We start from the raw sequence: 19,523 nt of genomic DNA on the forward strand, positions 1-19,523 counted from the left end.
TGTAGCATCTCTTGTACATTACTTTGTTTTTAAGTACTTATCACTGTAACTGAGCTCTCTGCAGTGCAGAGCAGCAATCTGACTACTAGACCCCACAGGTACAAGCACCTTGATAACCCCTGCATAAACTAATACAGCTACACTTCAGAAACACAATTTTCATCGACCGGGAATCAAGTCCGAACCAACAATTTGTATCTGATTAAGAAATTTCTGACTATCAGTTTTGCTCAATTTTCTCTGTCAGTTACACTTATAACCTTCGGGTTAGAGATTTGAGGATAATGGCATTTAAAAAAGGCTGAAAAACCTTTGGTTTTGCTGGCATTAGCATTGACAAATGCTCAACAAACCAGTATATTCACTAGTGAAGACTGCCTTTGGAACTAGCTGGGAAAGGTGGTCAAAATAGTCGTGAAAGTTTTTTCTACGGAAATAATAACATATATGCTCACAAATTATGGGACCAATCTACAAAATATTTTGCACATATACACATATAAAACATCTGTAAAGTGAAATTACGTTTCCAAAGCCTACCAGCTGGGTGAGTGCCTATCAAGATTCAAGAATATCAGGTTAAAAGGCACCAAGCTACCTCTATTATATCCAGTGTATTAACAAAGAGCTATCATCCCATCTATTTACTACCTTTTCATGAAACTGTGGACCACAAAGCATCAATTACAGAAAGAAGTACCACTACCTATTACGCTTCATCAAGACTTGACTTTTGGTTGCTGCAATTGGGATATATTAGGTTAACAAGTGGATACATGAAAGCTGTGTATTTAATGCATGACTCCCTGGCCAGGGAATCAAAGAGATTCATCTCTATAAAGACAAGAGAAACTGCTTAGATACAGTTTGCATGTTTTCAGCTCTTAAAGTGTCATTAGCATCTTCTTATCAGGTGTTTGAAGCAGTCTTGGATACACAAATAAAATGGAGCCCTGAACAAAATGTTTACCCATCAACTACAGTAGTTTAAAACACCTGCTTAAAGGTAATAAGATCAGTAGAGGAAAAATCACTCCCTTTAAAGACTGTTTTTATTTTTTTCTGTCTTCTCTCCATGGTCACCTGAACTTCTAGACTTGCAAGAAGTGCCAAGATATTTGGCCTTCTGATTCTCAGACACCTAACCTTGCTCATGCACCCTTGTATATCATTCTTTTTGAGGAGCACATCTTTCCTGATGTGGATACTAAAATTGCTGTAAGCATCACAATTTCTCTGGTGACTCTAAATCCTTCATCACAGCCAGGTCCAATTGGAGATTTTCTGCCTTTATCAGCAAACCAGAATCCCACTAAATGTAAGATATGTAAAATTCACCTACTCGTGTGGACAATTAATGAAAATATAAAGTAGGAGAACCTACTTCTTCAAAAAATCAGAAGAGAAACACATTACAATCACACATTATCTAGAAAGATGGGGAATAGGTCTGTAGCTTTGAATGTTCAGCCTTTCAGTTTTGAAGGGCAGGAGAAGGATCATGAATTTGATGCTGGTAGAAAGTTATGCAGACTCTGTGTGACGCCATATTCATACAGGAAGGATGACCTGAACTGAGCTCACTCGTGTCAGACAGCTGATGGATGAACTCCCTCCCACTGTCAGATTGTTTTCCTAAATTCCACTTTTCAAAATTAATTAATTGAAAGCATTAATTAATTAATGCTTCTGATATACTAAATATCTTCAACCTTAACTCACTTGATAAAAATTTGTTTTCTACCTGCTGTATTTTGAAGTACATCAAGAAAGAAGTAATAAAACCTTTGAATGTACACAGGAATGATCTCTTCCTGTGCCAGCTTTTAAGGAAAGATGGATGAAATGACCATCTCATCCATAAAGCCAAGATAAAATGGAGCACTGTGGCCATTTTATCACAATGCCATGAAGAAAATACCACTGTTCATTTGTTCAAAACCTCTGAAACATTTATCAAAATGTGATCACATATTGTGAGAGAATACGTGCATACAAGTTACTGACTGACTACCAGCAGTTGGAAAGACAAACACAAACACATGCAATCAGGTAGTGTGCATGATCGTCTCTTTTAAGAGATACTGTCAAGAGCCTTGTTGACTGAAATGCCTTTCATAGGCCCCCCAATACGATAGGAATACTTTTGTTCTTCTACTTCCTGTATCATTATCATATTAGGAGACTATTTCCTTTTTTGTGTTCTGTCCCATCTTGGTAACACTCCACATGGTAAGGGGGCTACTAGTTCAGCCCAGCCTCTTGAGGAGCCAAGTTAAGTCTGTTTATATTAAGACACTGACTTGGTAAGCTGCAGGTCCCCAAAAAGCATATAGAAAGCTAGCATCTTTACAATGATTTACTGAAAGCAGCAGCTCGTTTTAATAAAACCATCCCAAAACATAAAATTGATTGAACCAACTGCTGTGCAGGGCATACACAACAGCTGATCAAAATCACTCAAGATTTTTATTCCTAGAATATCTCCAGAGCTTGTAGAGTTTTTCCTACTTTATTATTTCAGTTCTGATACACAAGTCACTTGGGCAAGCAGAAAAATTAAGGCCGACTGATATTCTGATATTTTTAACCAAAAATTTGGATAAACTCAAAATAATCTCCTGTGTGAAAAACCAAAATGAAAGCTTAACACACTTGATAATCACCAGCAGTTTTCATCATGTAAAGACTATTATCTTCCCAATTATCCCTCTTCAAGTGATATAACATCTTGATTAATTGTATCCCAAAGAAGTCCACAACACCCCATACAGATTACTCCAAAGGACACATTTCTTACTTCCATTTCAAAAGGTTTTAAAGGATAGATTTATAATAGGATTGCAACACACACACACACACACATATATATAACTGTGCTTGAAAAAGGCAGGAAAAGATGAAAACTTTTTCCAAATTCTAAAGACATCATTGCTAACTTTACTTTCCCTGCACAAAATATCACCCAGAAGAGTTTATCTATTTTGTTGAGCATAACAAGAAGTTCACCTTTTCAGAGTGTGCTGCAAGAAGCTTTGCCTGTCTTTTATATAGTAAAGTAATTTTATGGTATTGTGTCACAATGAAGGACAAAGATAAGCCAACTGTTTAGATTCCTCTCCTTTATGTTGTGGCTTTGATCACTAACAATGCTGCATGAGCAGCCAACAGAAGGCTGACATTTCATAAAATATGCAGTGATAAAAACTAATACTGTAGCATCTGGGAGCGATATATAAAATGCAGAAATACACCTAATAACTGTGATCTTAAATTACAAGTTACTAAAAGCTAAATAAGCAGCATACCTAAAAGAAAGATTAAGACAGGATTTTTGTGCTTCTGCTCCTAAAAACAAATTTTGAAAAAATTAATCCAAGATATGCTATCTATTATTCTTAACAATTCCTCTGGTTCCCTTGTAGCTTAAAAGCAGCCTTGTAGAAGAGTGCTTTTTTGCCGTATCATTAGGTATCAGCAGAAGCCAAACACATTACAAGCCTTCTTCGTGCTATATTAATGCTCTAATGCTTTGTGAAGTCCCCTTTATTGTCTTTTTTAAAATATCAATCACACAAAACACACATAAAACCTGATGACTGATTCTTCACTGTTATGTAAAAAAGCTGAAGCCCTGTGATGACAAAAATAAGTAAAAATCCTTCCAATAAGCTGCATAAATTAAGTAAATCTCAGAGTAGAAATTACATTGTTTTAATTTATTTACCTTAAGAACATTAAGAACCTACAAGACAGGACACATAAAATGGAGGATTACATCCTAGAAAGCAGCGAATCCCTAAAGAACTTACAAGTCATTGTAAATAACCAAATGCTTTTTTTTGCTCTTACTATGTTGCTGTAGCTAAGAAGCTAAAAACAATCCCTGGGTGCATAACAGGGAAATATATGGTAGTACTAAGGACCTGAAATTATCTGCACATATGGCATCACTGGAACGCTATAACCAGGCCTGGTATCTTTAATTCAAAAGGAAGTTGAATTTAAAAGGGCCAAAAAAGGAGTTACAAGAATTACAGTCAGGAAATCCTTCTTTTTATTATGTGTATGAGACAGAAAAAAGATCAGTATATTTAGTTTATTTGTAATAAGATTAGAGGTGATTTGATAGAGATCTATAGCTTAGTACATGTGGAGGAGGTGTAATAACCAATAACTATCTAATCAAGCATAGAAAAGGATAGTAAGACAGAATTACTGAAAAACATCAGACAAATTAGAAATACCACATCTTAATTATTACATCAGGTTAGACAGCACCATAATGCATGTTTTTTAATATTAAATATCAAGGCAAAGGTGAAGTAATGATTTGGATTTTTTTAATGATTAATACTTTACTGAATTTATACCAAAGATGGAACGGCTAAACATCAAAATGATCTCTCCTGCATGGACACCAGTTTAATACTAAAGACACTGCACTACTCAATTAACTTTAAAACAGTTTTATACAACATCTCTGTTCTCATTTATGATTCCATGGGTCATACTTTAATGCAATTACTCAATATAAAAATTACTTTATCTAATGTAACATAAAAATAATTTTAGGTAGGGGTGCAAGGGTGCACCATCAAGAAATAAAATAGGAGTGACTTATGTGGTGCAACAGGTTATGTAGCTACTGGTCATACACAGGTGTAACATTTATATGAAGCTGAAACAACTGCTCCAAATAATTTGAATATAATGGTCCAACGTTTGCTCATGGCACTAAAAAATGGGTAGGACTTCCTCAGCACAATTATGAGATCTAGTAAAATACAAGGTCTAAAGATCTCATTGTACCAAGGAGTACATAATGAATTCAGCTTTTTAGTATTAGGCCCTCATTTAATAGCAGGGGAAAAGGAGTCATGTATCAGATGAAAAAAGAATGCAAGAGAAAATCCATATTTGGTGCCTAAAGAACTATGAAGCATATTTTTTTGGTCTGAAAATATACTGAAATTACAGTTTAAGTACGTGGGAGGCAATTGTCCTTGTGGTTACAATTAGTGTCCAAATTTAGGGACTTCAGCACTTAATACATATCCACCCGCCTGTTATTCTTACCATGGTTTTTTATGTCACTTAATGGAGATGAATACTCTTCTCCCACCTCATATTTACATCAAGGCTACTTAATTTCTTCAGGCTGCTATAATAGGTTAAACAGTAGTCTCAACATCACTCTTCATCTCCCACTGGACAACAAATGGCATTATAAGACTGAGAATAGATGAAGGCATATTTACATTCATAATGTTCTTGACTATAAAATTTATGTAAATTATCATTTTTATATTTGCAAATACTATAATTTTCAGTTTCAATGAATACTTTACTACTCTTTCATCATTAACTTTCTATGTACATTACAGTGGAGAGGAAAAACTATTGAAAATAAAGAAACTAACTGCTGTGATCAGTACAGGTCTTCTAGAGAAGTTAAAAAGTGCTTTGTTTCTTAACTGTACAGACAGGGGGCTGGACTACACCTCACTGCTCATTTGAAGTGTGTAAAACCTACAGAGGATTTCAAGCAGGTAATAAAGAATAAGATTTTGCATTGATGGCTTGTATTTTAACCCCACCAAAATCTAACAACTGTATTGCTGAGGAAATTTTTTTCCCCTCATCTGTATAAATAGCATTTTTTTTAATCATTGAAAAATCACAATGGAAACACTAAGTTAATCACAGAACTGCATGTAAGCTTTGGGAACATGTTTACAGATGTTACACAAGAATGAAAAACTCCAAAATATCAAATTTCATTAACTAAGCTATTGCTCCACCAAATGGATAGAATTATTTTAAAATATCCTTAGAGTGGAAAAAGAACTTTTCAGTTAAGAAGAAAATTAATCTCTCATACCTCTTGTGAGACATATACACAAACACTGTGTATTTCTATGCACACACTATCATGATTTTTCTGTGATGGTCAGCTAAATATTTCCTTTAATTTTATAACATGCAACTCTGACTCAAAAAATCCAGGCTTCCAGAATGAAAAACTGGTAAATCAAATTGGTCCAAATATTCTGACATATTTTTAAATGAGGAACTTTTTTTTTGTGTGTGTGTTTTGGTAAGAGCTTAGTGTGACACTTTCAGACTGCAAATGCAAATATATGAAATGAAACAGCTCTCAAACTACCACAGTCTCAGATACATATGTTGTTTTTAAGGAGGTGATTCCTTGATACCTGAGAAGCACTATGAGAATGAAAAAATGCCACACATCTTAAGGAGGTAAAATTGGGCACATAAGATGAATTGGATCAGTTCTGTGTATAATGAAATTGCTGGTTATATATGTTGTTTTTCAAGTTATTCAACATGTAATCATTAAAAGACAAAACTTGAAATGCATGGACTGCGTATATATTCAAAGACATATTTTAAAGAACAGTGAATTTTCTGGTCTCCCTTAGCTTTGTAATAAGTTGTGGCTTGTAATAAAAATGAATCTAAAAGGACTTCAAGATCCTGTTCCAGTTTGACAAGTGGAGGAAGTATGGACTCAGACAATGGCCCAAACCATCAGTCTTTTCCATTAAATATAATTTCCCTTTTCCCAATGACTTGAACCAATTAATTTTTCTGTGTAAAGTACTACATTTCCCAAGCTTCTGCTGAATGCCTGGCAGTAGGAAGTCAGCGTCACTGCTACACCAGACCAAATTGTGGCTAACAAACAAGAAACCCTTCTTCTTAGCACCCTACAAATACTGTGAAAAGGGGAAGTTATTTTGTGGGGCTTTTAACTGCAAAACCTTGAGGGATGTTAAGAAGACCTTCCCAAACTCAGAGCTTGTTTGTACAGGAAATAGGGAAAACAATCTGATACCACTCCCTCGTACTTGCCACAGAGAAAATACTGAAACCTCAATAATAATTATAAAACTTAAAATAGTCACAAGAAACAAGATGCTGGAAGCAATTTTAATACTGGCAAAATCTTAAATGCAGCTTTTACTACAACCCTTCAAAGAAGTTTGCATATGAAATTTGCATTGTCCACTAATGATATATTCAAGAAAGGAATAACATGTCAAAAGTAGCGTCAGAAAAATTTTTAAAATTGCATTAGCCAAATTTTCTTTTCAAACAATCTAGGACCATAAGGCATAAGATCCTTATGTAGAGTAAAAATGTCATGAATGAGGAACCTTCTTTTTTTACACAAAATAGTCCATCCCTTTAATGATGTTTATTACAGTATCTTTTTGGAATAAGAAAAATGTTTTGCATGGGAAAATTTTAATATTTAAATGTGTCTTTGCTAAAAACCTAAACATTAAAGTAAAACAAAACCATTATTATTTCCCCCTAAAATGCTACAAAACCATGCAGGTTTCATAACTATAGTTTTCATGTACAGAAGTAACCACAATTCCATTCTATGTTTGCATTTCATTCACAAAAAAGTGCATTTAATAAGTAAAATGAATCTAGAAATACAATTAGTCACTCACTATTCCTCTAGCTGGTCACTATTCACCTAGAGCAGTTTCATACTATAAAATACTCGCAACTGCAGCACTAAATCATGATTAGACATACTAGATACTGATTCACAACTTCAAGACTTTGCCATTTCCTTTGCTTTTGTCAAAACTTACTTTTTATGCAGCAAATGTTTTAAAAAAATTTGATGCCAAAACCCAGCTGAAGGTATTGGATGATTTTGTGTTATAAAAACCAAACCAAACCAAACCAAATCAAACATCCCCAACCACAAAACATTCCACCAAATTCCTATTCTTTTCAAGTAGCTATATTCATACTGAGAAACTCACTAACAGCCTGTTAATTCTGGAAAGTACTCCATTACTTCCTGTAAGTTAAATACTTTCCAAAGTCCGAGTCTAAAAGACCTAAAAGAAACTAAGTGCAATCTGTGCTTTCAAGAGCAATGTGTAATTAAGGTCTTCCTACCATTTACCCAGGAAGAAATACTGTTGCTTCTGGATTTTAAATTAATTAAAATCACTTTCCTGTCAGATGGTATGAGTGTCTCCAAGCAAGACTGTCTTGATCTACTTTTTGTTGGTACATTCTATGGGAAGAATACGTTCACTTAAAAAGAAAAGCATTTTCTTCCTTTTCTATCCCTTACTCCTCTCTGCCAAATGACAGAGAATAATGATTTTTTCCTCAGAAGCAGCTTGGATCTCACTATAAAGTACACTTCTGGATTTTAAAATAATCTAGATTAATATGCCAAAATAAGTTTAGAACATTTATAATATAGAGAAATTCTTGCACCTGATCTACAATTCCCATGGAAAAGATGATAAATATTGCAAGTTTCAAGACAGAGGTAGCCTTTTCTATAACTCTAAGGCATGCATGCTACTTAACAAAAATGATAAAACAACATTCAACCACTCCTTGTAAATCTAGTTGAACCATTCATATCAGAATCAACTCTTACTACATTAATGTTTATGAGGAAAGATCTTAGAGGATCAGACACATAATATGGAGGAACCTACTGCAAAAGTTGGTGCCAAGATTTTAATTTTTTAAAATTACAGATCTGCAGAAATTATACCAAGAAAGTTGCAAAGAAAGTGTTTAATATAAAGTTATGTAATGTACATCACTCAGCGAACCTTGAACAAAACCAGATGAAGCTGCTCAGAAAGTTCTGAGTTTTATATAAGTTCCACATTAATTTATTCAAATATGGCAGAGTGTTGATAATATACAGTAACTTCTGCCCACCATGGCTTCTATCACCTTAGAGAAATGCATAAAGGTCTATATTTACTATATCTATTTAATAAATAAATAGCACTACACAATGTGTGCAGGGTCTTAAATTACTAGGCAGTTGGTCATCACTGTCACTTTAATTTGGCTTTATTCATCTGCTTTCCATCAAATTACAAATGCTGGCCAGTCACAACAACTGAGAAATGCTGCTGCTTGCATTGCAGATCAGTCCCTAGTACAGGACTCCAACTGCACACGGCTGGCATCTACACTGGTACCTGTCAATATCCTTCAGTACATGTTCAGACATTTAAATCCATATAACTTAAAGAGCAAAACCCACTAAAATTCTGTGAACTTCCTTTAGAATTTGTCCCGGAAAGCAAATCATTCTGTAAATCACACAGAATTTCTTCAGGAGGAGCAGAGGGAGAGAAAAGAGAGCCAAGGACAGGCATGAAATAGCATCCCTTCCTTCAAGGGAAATTACAGCCAATATTTTAGAAAATTTATTTTGTCCTTAAAACTTTACTGGAACATTAGCACAGCTCTAAACACACCAGAGACAACTGTCTGTGATTGTCACATCTATGGTAGGAGGATCACTTCAAATACAACAACACATCATTACAATACTGGTTTTCTTTAACTATACACACCACTGGCAACCCAACTGCTTCTCCCCTCCATCATTCACTTAATGCAAATTTTCTTAAGGCTGCCACTTTTAATCCTTTAAGAACAATTTTAACAAATCCTTTTAAACAAATTCTGATCAGCATTTATGATCATCTAAGCTCTTACTGAAAACCAAACCAAACCACAAATTGAAGTCTTTTGACCAGGTTCAAGCAATACAACTTGTAACCACTGCAGTGTCTCTGAAAAAGCTTGAAAGTCAACAAAATGCAGAATAAACATTATAAAATGAAACTATGTAAGAGACATAGATAATACTAATCAGGTAAAATAAAGGCAAGAAGCGGCTTTCCTCAAGTAGAATCACAGACTGGTTTGGGCTGGAAAGGACCTCTAAAGAACACCTAGTTCAGCCTCTTGTCATGGGCAGAGAGGTGGACATCTACTACATTAGGTTGGTCAAAGTCCTATCCAACCTGGCCCTGAACACTTCCAAGGATGGGGCACCTGCATTTCACTGGGCAACCCATTTCCATGTCTCAACAGCCTAATAGTTAAGAATTTCTTGCTTAGATTTCATCTAAATATACCATCCTTTACTTATAGAGGCCTAAATCCCTAGAGGCCCTGGTATAAAGTCTCTCTCCATGTTTGTTATAAAGCTCACTTTAAAGTACTGCAAGGCAGAAGTCCGTTCGTCCTTTGTACTGGGTAAGGGTGGTTTTGTGGTTAAAATGAAGATGAACTACAAAGCAAACCCCAAGCACAATGAAAAATCTCTGCCAGAATCAGCTGGGCTCTGTCCATGGCCAGCCCAGGCTTCAGATTCATGTTGCCCCAAAAGAAGTCCTGGGAGGGAAATGGGGCAACATGCCAGGGGCAGGAGCAAGGGCAAGGGCCATGCAGTGTACAAAGACCACTGCCACAGGAAACTTGAACTAATAAAGATGTGAAGCAGTACCAAATTTGTCAGCTATAAAAGTAAGTAATCTAACATGGTACAAAGAGGAGAAACAGGAAGGATGTCTGAAGACTATGGGCTAATAACACACACTACCACTAGTCCTCACTGGAGAATCAGACAGCTACTGAAAATAAAGCTATGGTAATTACTAGTCTAGACTTGATATTATGTACCCTGAAGGGGAACTGATATAACCTGATTTTAGTGCTTTGCAAAACAACTCTTTATCCTGGACTTGTTCTTCCACTATTTGAAACTGCATGTCCTGCAAGTTTTCTACATCTGAGAAAAAGTCCTTATCTTATGCATATCTTTCTCGAGCGCATCTTTGCAATACAGACACAAATTAAACACAAGCAAATGGATCACCAACCCTGTAGGAACAGCAACAACAGAAACATTGCAATGAATTGGGCTGTTTGAACTGGTGCTGGATTTTCAAAATACTTATATGTTCTGTTCATACAGATGTATGATGACCTCTACGAGCCGCATAACAAACGGGTAATTCACTTGCTCCACAAAACACAGATTATTGTACTATTTAAGAAAAGACACCACCTGTAATATAGTTGCAAATCACCAGCGCTTTTTAGACTAACAGATAGAGAAGTTTACTTAAATTTAAATTAACTGACAAATTATAATATGCCTATTCTAGAGTCTGTAAGACAATACATAAAATCACTTAAAGATTTCTTCTTAGAAAGCACTGTATTTCAAATTATAAACAAATTATAAATTCCTGAAGTATTTAATTACCTGAGATACTTCATCTAAAAAAGACCCAACATTCAGTTTTCTTGATGCTTTATCACCCAGTTTGTAAAACAAAGACTTCAGAACCAGGCTGCAAGCCAACAATTATCAACTATTATATGGGATTTAACTACTCCCTAAGTCAAAGGAACTATGTTTAAAGATATATAGTATTTAAGTTTCTTTATAAATAATTTCAATGGTGAAACTTGTTTGACCAGTTTCAGTATTGTGTCAACATAAAAATATCTGAAAGCAAGAAATATTAAATGAAATCAATCTCAGAGAACATTGGAAAAATTTCAAGCAGGGGAAACTACAGGAAAATTAGTAACTAGCATTTAAAAATATTTTGTCTTCAGAAAAATTATCTGTCTTAAATATAGGTTTAACAAATTAGAAATAATAAGTAAAGCACACTAAATGAGCATTATCACTTTTCCACCAAAGAATTCTTAACATGATTTAATTTGTAGTCAGAACAATCTACAGTATACGAGTCCTGAAACAACTGTGCCAAACTTACTATAAAGCAATCTCATAGATATATAATTTTAATAAGATTATAGACATCTGAAATACTAGGGTTCCTAAAATAGTATTCTTTTCTAAATCGGCAATATGCATTGCTTTCTTTAACGAAACTTCCATTCTCTTGTTTTACCATTAAGAGCTGTAAGAGGGAATATGGCCACTGACATTAGAGGGAAAACAGCGACGAACCAAACACCACTGTTTGGTAAATGGAGGATGGAGGAAGAAAAAAACTATGCATTTTAGCAGTCTATTTTACTCACAAAATAAAATTGATTTTTCTCTCTTCCCTTCTCATTTTCCCTCATTAGCCAACAAGAAGCACCAGATCTACTCACTACATACATGCTACTTTACTGCATGGCTAAGAAAATTAAGAGATTAAATGGAAGGTAAGAGCAGCAACCTCAGCTTCAAGCTGCATCTCAAAGATCAAGACTTGCCTGTAGTCTGGTCCACCACTGAACAAGCACAATACCTCTTTAACAAAGGAAAGATATCTGGCAGGTTACATGGAAACCTCTGCTGCCTGAACCCTTCTTCACTAGCCTGAATGCTGCCTCCAACATTTGGAGTGATAGACAAGGGAAGCTCATGCTGCTGAGCTTGGCTCACCTTGCAGGCACTAGGAGGGAGAAGCTGAGTTTGTCAAAAATTTAGAGAAAGATCTCCCAGGTTTGTTCATGAGTATATAAAGCTTGTCTTACATTAAATGTAACCAGAATATTCAAAAGCTTCTAAGGCAATTTTCAAGAACAGTTTTAACTAGTTTTTGAAAGACACATATTCTCTAGTAATAGGAAAGACAGCTATTTTAATTAGCTTTTCTAAGCAACAAAATAAAAAGACATTCCTAGAATTATGTAGATCAGTAAAATAAGTTTATTATAATTACTTACTATAGTGTTACCGTGTAATTTTTTAATTTCACAAAGTTGGATGCAATGGAAAATGATCTTGATATAACCTACAAAAAGCAGTCTCAACACTTGGAAATGGTGAAATCATATAATCACACATGCACATACAAAAAGACTAAGCCACCAAAAGCACCAGTCTCTACTTCTCAACTCTATTTGACAGTTCCAAAATCCAGGCACACATCCAGAAGAACTTTCTGCCCCACGTCTGGTCAGTAAAGAAATTGAGGTTAACCTTTAATTTTTAATGTCACCTGCAGCCAGTGACTGCTTTTTCTAATGCAAGTGACAGATAAACAGCAAAACACTCCCAAGATGATACACAAAGCACCACATACCATAAGTGCATTTTTATTTTTATACCAACTCAATTTCTCAAATGGATAACCAATGTTCCTACTAATTTACATTAAGAATTGAGCGAGGCATGAAAATTGTTCTGATGCATAGGCTCTATTTCTTTAATGTACTGCATAGTGTTCCGTACTTTATTGCAACACTGGAAAAAACGAACTACACTTAAAAGGTACAGAAACTACATATCCAAGCTCATATACGTCTTAAAAAATCATTTCAGAAAGGAGTTTTAAATTATCCAGAGAATAGGAAGGAAAAATAACTAATTAAAGGCACTGATGGAAGTCAGTAAAAGAAAAAAAAAGTGCCTATTAAAATGAGTTTACTGACCTTTAACTACTTGAACTAGTGTGTTTCTATAGATCAACACTAGAATTTTAAATCCACATTGCTAGGATTTCCAATTTATAATTCCTTTATACGATTCAATACTATCACCTTAACATTTGCAAGGTAATTCCAAACTAAACAGAGGGAATATGGCAAATTGAGGTAATATAGTCTAGCTATTTAAGGCCAAATTGGCAAGTCTTTAACAGTAAACACTGTATCATTACTAAACACTGCCATGTTGTTAATGTTAAGGAGAGGTTTAAATTAGAGAGTGAATTGCCCCTTCAGGTCGGGACTTAGGGCATATTATGGGAGAAAGCAAAGAAAAGCTCCCACTGACACGGTCTGTGTTCCACCAGTTCTGTGGGAAGCAGACTGCAACACAGTTATCCGTCAGTTTTAAAACCAAATACTACAGTCACTATTTTCACTTGTCTTTTAAAATTTAATGCAGCAAACTAGGCAGAAAAGAACCTCTATTTGTAAAATAAGATTTCTTTTGATACAGAAATGGTGGGAAAATAGTTTTTGGACAACTGCAGGAGATACATCACAAACATTTTTATAAATGTCAAATGTGTAACTATGGCATTAATGAAAATGAGGCAAAGTCAGTTTGTTCTTTTTAAAAAATACAAAAAAAAAACCCCAAAACAACTCACACAGCGGCAGGTGCTCAAACACAAAGGAGACAATTGTCTTCAGAAGGATATTCTCCACACTTTCAACAGGCAAATAGCACTGGGATATGCCCTGGCCACCAGGAGCAATGAAGAAGCTGGAATGGCAGTTCTGGTACCAGACTTCTGGAATTGACCTTCAGATGGAGAATAAATATAGTTAGTGAAAAAAAAAAGCCTAAGAATAGTTGGAGTTTTTTATTTGGTCAAACAGCACTCAAGTTAAGGATTCATGACATAAGGCACTGCATTTCTTCTGGACATTTCAATATAACAAAAACAAAAGCGACTGAAATAAGCTTAAGTATTTTCAAGTCAAGTAAGTACTGTATTTCACATAATCATGTATCAGGAGAGATAGAAACAACATGTAAAATAAATTCATGTGGTTTCATTTATTTATTTCTAAGACGATAATAATGGCAGACAGACAACTCGAACAACTTGAACATTATGGAGACTTATTCAGCATTCAACCTGAAATTTTTATCAATGTGTCATTCTTGGATATTTCTCACCATTACTCCAATTTCTCCTCCTGTGAATGAACTTCTTAAAAACATGTATCTTACAAATTTCTATAAACTGATATTTTAGATCTATTTTCTAGAAAGTTGTTCAATCATTATTGATAAGACCACAAGAAGCTGTATAGGGTTCTACAGCGCACTACAGCTGGTTTCATACACACTAAAAATGTTGAAGGTTATGGTTCTAAGAAAAATTTAACAAATGAAACATCAGCAACTGATCAGGCATCTATCTTTCATTAACTTTCCTTTAACTGCTCAAATCACAAAAAATAAGCAAAAAAAATTCAAACAAACCCTCTTCAAAATATGTTTATGCAGAATGTTTCAGCAACTGTGAGATGACATAAGTCTACTCATGGCAGGATAAAATTATATTTTAAAATAATTCTTCCTGTTACAAATATGCAAAGCTAATAGTGTTGAATTGGAAATATATCTTCCCTTTTTGAAAAGGTGGTACTTTATTGTTTCTATAGTGTTTTCAACAGGAAATGTGAGAACACAACCATCTAGACACATTTATATAAAAGTCCTAAATGACACTGATTTTGCAGGTAAATACCCAAATAGCTTCTGAAATCTGACCAATGTTGAAATCTGATGGCTGTAATATTACAGTGTTGCAATATTTAGAAATATACCACAAAAAAGCATACCCACTTGTAAAAAATAAAAATTGGGATTTTTAAAAAGAAATTCAATTAAAGGTAATTGTCTGCTCTTGAGTATGTAAAACAGTTCCAACTGAATAGTGGGCTTAGGGTTTTTTTCTAATTTGGATTAGCATTCTAATTACCACATACTAGCACATAAATGTATTTTTATTCTAGAGCATACTTTGAGTTATTAAGTCTGGCATTAAATTTTGTAACAAGATGTAATATATCTAATTCAAGAGGGCTTAGAGTATTCCTGTATTACTTATTAATATGTTAAGTGAATGTTTGGACAATTGATTTCAACTAGGTTTTGTGACTAAAACATGTGACAAAATACAATTTTCAAATTACATAGTCCATTTGTCATAACTACTGTTCTTTCTAATTTCTATAGGTGTTAACAAATTAAACAAAAAAAGCCACACTCACTAAATAACGAACAGTAACCATTTCAGAATCTAAAATAAATCATCAGCATTAGCAAATGTGTCCATTTAGCCACTAGCAAAGCATCCTTTGCTGTTCTGCCTTCCCGTTGCCTTCCTTTGCTTTTTATACCATCCTTCCTGCATTTCCAGCCAAACTCTGTATGTGTATATTTGCAGAGGACTTCCTACAGAGAGACCACAGTCTTGTACTGAAGCAACAATGAATAATAACGCACTGCTCAAGTATCACAAACCAACTCAGTCACAGGTGGACCCAAATGGTGACTGGCTGGTTCAATAAAATCAATATATTTAAGACACTAGTCCTGTAAATTCCTACCAAAACTACAGAAACATTCCCAGCCAATGGCTTAAATAATGTTCATGCAGCAAAATAAATAGAAAATATTACTCTGTGTAAGTTCTGAAAACAGAGGTGATGACAATGTATTTCACACCAGTTCAGCACAAAGATTTTTGTGTGGTTCATACAGTTTTGACAGTTTTTTCAATGTTAGACTGAAAAATGGTCTCTATGCCTGCACTGATGTTTTCTGAGTTACAAACAAGTCAGATAGACTAGGGAGAATGGGAAAAGTATGATCTCCATTTGAACATTTGGCCTAGTTGAAATCAAAAGATGGACTTACTGTGAATATGAAGAAAATTATCTCAGAAAATGAAAAAATATTAAGACATTAATAAGTTACCAGAGTAACTTGTAAAACAAAACAATATTATGTTAAGATTTTTATTACCATAACAAATGAAATAAAGGGTTTTTTTCTTGAAAAGTAAGAAAAAGTAACTTTTTGACATGAGCTATTAGTAAGCACAAACAGAATCTGCCTGTATTTTAGGAAAAGTGATGGCATCTTCATGTAGACAGCTCATTTTGAAGGATACCTACTAAACATTTCTGGAACCTACATGAGGACTGCATAAATCAATACCATCACAAATGCAGACCATCTGTCAGTTGTCTTGAACATCATTTACAACAAACAGTCTTCAATATATGAATAAAGTCTTAAATATATGAATAAAGTAAGGAAATAAAGGCATTTCCTTACTTGAACAAATGCCTCCATTCCCACATATGATGGAGGAAAGCAGGAATTCAGGATCATATGCTAGAAGAAGGTTCCTAACAACTAGAATAACTCCAATGTTTAAAGGACTAGGTATCAGGAAGCAAACACAGGTAATATCTGCCTTAAACCTCTAAAGGGAACTGTTTAAGGAAGCTACTTTTTCAAGGTAACAAAACAGCTACAATAGTACATACCTTTCAAAGAAGCATTTCTGCTTCCCATGCTCCACTAGTCACACAACCATGTTCTTTCTTGGAAGACAGAGAACATGAAAACATCCCAATGGTTTGCCACTTGCTCTCAGTAAGCCTTACCTCACTCTTTTTTCAAAAGATATTAAACTAAAGGGCAGGAGGAAGAAAAGCGGATGGGAATAAAGAAAAGAAACTAGTCTGATTTTACTATTATCTGTTCTTCCTCCCTCAATACTGTCTCCATTAAAAAAAATTTACACAACTAAGAATACACATAGTAAACAAATTACCTTAATATTTCACCATTTTAGTAAATACATTTGATTAATTTCTCATCAAGATTCAATGGTATTTCAAAGATTTATGCTGAGGGATTCAAATCTGAATTCTTTTCACATAGTCTTTCTCTAAGTAAATAAATTTTAAATAGGACTTTAATTTCAAATAGCCATGTGCTGCTTTTTTGACACCTGTCCATCATAATACAGAATTAAAATCCAAAAATACTAACATTGACATCAAGATGCAATGAAAGTATTTTAAAAAGAACAATTCCTTTAAAAACAGAATATGTGGCACATTTAAAGTATGGAATTTGGTCACTGAAGAGAGTCCCACTTTTGCACTGCTTCTCAGGTACACATACACACAAAAGAGCATTCTAAGATGCCAGAAGCCAAGAAAGATATTCACTTGTACAGGTCTATTAAATCTGTGAATGCAAGAGCTGCTGCATTTCACAGTCTATTATTTATATGACAGAATGAAGATCTGAAAACATGAAATATAGCCTTAAATTATTCACTTATTCTTTTCACAAAAGGAGAAACCGTCAATCTAACACTAAAAGACTTCAAGCATATTTCTAAAGGTTTCATGAAAATTGCCTTATTTATCAAAACTTTATTCCCTCCGTTTGTTCATTAAATACTGTAGCTTTGCATTAAGGTCAAGCAGTGTCAACCAATTACTGTTGTTGGAAAAGTCCTACTTCCTTAATACTCAAAGAAACCATGGCATATAGTGAATTATTTTAATAGGCAAACTGAACACTGTTTATCCAAAGTATATTTCAACCATAAAAACATATTTTAAGGGTTTCTATCAACAATCAATTATAGTACTATTTATTATCACAGCAACATTAAGCATGATTCTTTGTCTGCTTAAATGCCAACTTTAAAAAATATACATCTATTTTAGCATATTCAGCAACATTCTGTTCTTAGCTCATAATAAAGGAAAGTAACAAAAATTAAGCGACCTATAAAGCAAACTGAAAGGTAAAACACTGAATTTTAAAGAGACAATAAAAATTGGTATAAACAATTCTTCTGTTCTCATTCTCTGTTGGTGGGCAAGAGGGCTCAGCTTATATGACAGACCTGAAAAAAAATCCACCCTGCTTTCACTGCTCCTAATTTTGTAGCTTTATATCAGGGTGAAATTCTCCATCTTGCAGTATATAAGAGTAAGTGGTCACACACAAATTTATTAAACACGAAGAAAAGGCCACTCATAGGCCATCCTACCTAATATCAAAGTCAAAGTCATTCAGGATAAAAGGATTTCCTTAATATGTTTTGATATAACAGCCAAGGACAAAGTCCCCCATGTCCTACCTCAATCTTCTACCTGACCCACTTTAATAGCCTGCAGTTCAAAAGGCTACAATGATGATTTTACTATGTAATCACTTCTAATTTTACATTTCAGATAAGCAAAATTTTGGATCTCATTTTTTTGGAACTGACCTGTTTATTGCCATTCCACCTAGTAGATAAGCTGTGGCAAAGGAACACAATATTCTGATGGTAACCTTTGAAATCTTACTACTAGGAGCCTAACTGTGCCTTTCTGAAGTTACAAAACATGCAAAAGCAAAGAAAATTTCTTCTACATATCCTGTCAGCTTGTCTCACTGGAAAAAAAGTCATCATCCATGTCCTGTACTAGTGATCAATGAGACCTACAGTGATACAAGACACACATGCCATTGCTACGAACAAGGAGAGGAAATAAAGTAACAAAAGGAATTTAAAAAACAAACAAAAAACACTAACCTGAAAAGTCTTGCTGAAATTATAGAGAAAGACATAACATCTGTTGTCTCATTATCTCTAAAAGATCAGAATAAAGGAAATCAAAAGAAGTAGAGAAGAAAAAACCAATCAACCAAACTTAGAACAAGTCCTCTCCAGTCTTCCCTCAGGGGGCCTAAGTTACATCTTCAAGTTACAATCCACCAGTGAAACCTGAAAAGATTCTAGAACCTAATATTGCACAAACAAATTTCAAGAAGATAAAAGAACATAGAGAAAAAAAATAATTGATCCCTTCAAACTCATCTGAATGACTTCACTGCTAATTGGGTTCATGGATGGGAGGTATCAGTAGATGGGATACAAACTTCAGATTAGAGAGATTTTAAACATGTTCTGCATTGCTGTTGTCATATATAACAAAATACTGTCCAGACATAAACATTATAAGCTGGACACAAAAACTATTGAAATCAAGAGAGCAATTGTTCAAAAAGAATATCTTTTAACAGCTCTCTCAAACCATATACATACATTACAAATGTTACTCAGAGACATTTGTTTTATCTGTTTCTATCTGGTATTTTGGTATTTTCATAACAGTCCTAGTGACTCCAAGTAGTATTTTTAAAATCAGCAGATAATAGAATG

The 19,523-nt window shown here is 34.4% G+C and overlaps 1 protein-coding gene across 3 annotated transcripts in view; it reads right to left on the bottom strand.

The window, feature by feature from the left end:
• TBC1D5 (TBC1 domain family member 5) overlaps positions 1-19,523 on the bottom strand; it is a 318,017-nt gene that overhangs the window by 236,052 nt on the left and 62,442 nt on the right. For 2 of the 3 annotated variants that reach the window (XM_030969414.1, XM_030969420.1), the window contains exon 3: positions 13,905-14,059. The exons of the other annotated variant lie outside the window; for it this stretch is intronic. The gene's annotated coding sequence lies outside the window, so the exon portion shown is untranslated. The remainder of the gene's footprint in view (positions 1-13,904; positions 14,060-19,523) is intronic. 3 annotated transcript variants of the gene reach the window in all.

This window comes from Camarhynchus parvulus, chromosome 2 (assembly GCF_901933205.1).
Source record: "Camarhynchus parvulus chromosome 2, STF_HiC, whole genome shotgun sequence".
NCBI classification, from domain to species: Eukaryota; Metazoa; Chordata; class Aves; order Passeriformes; family Thraupidae; genus Camarhynchus; species Camarhynchus parvulus.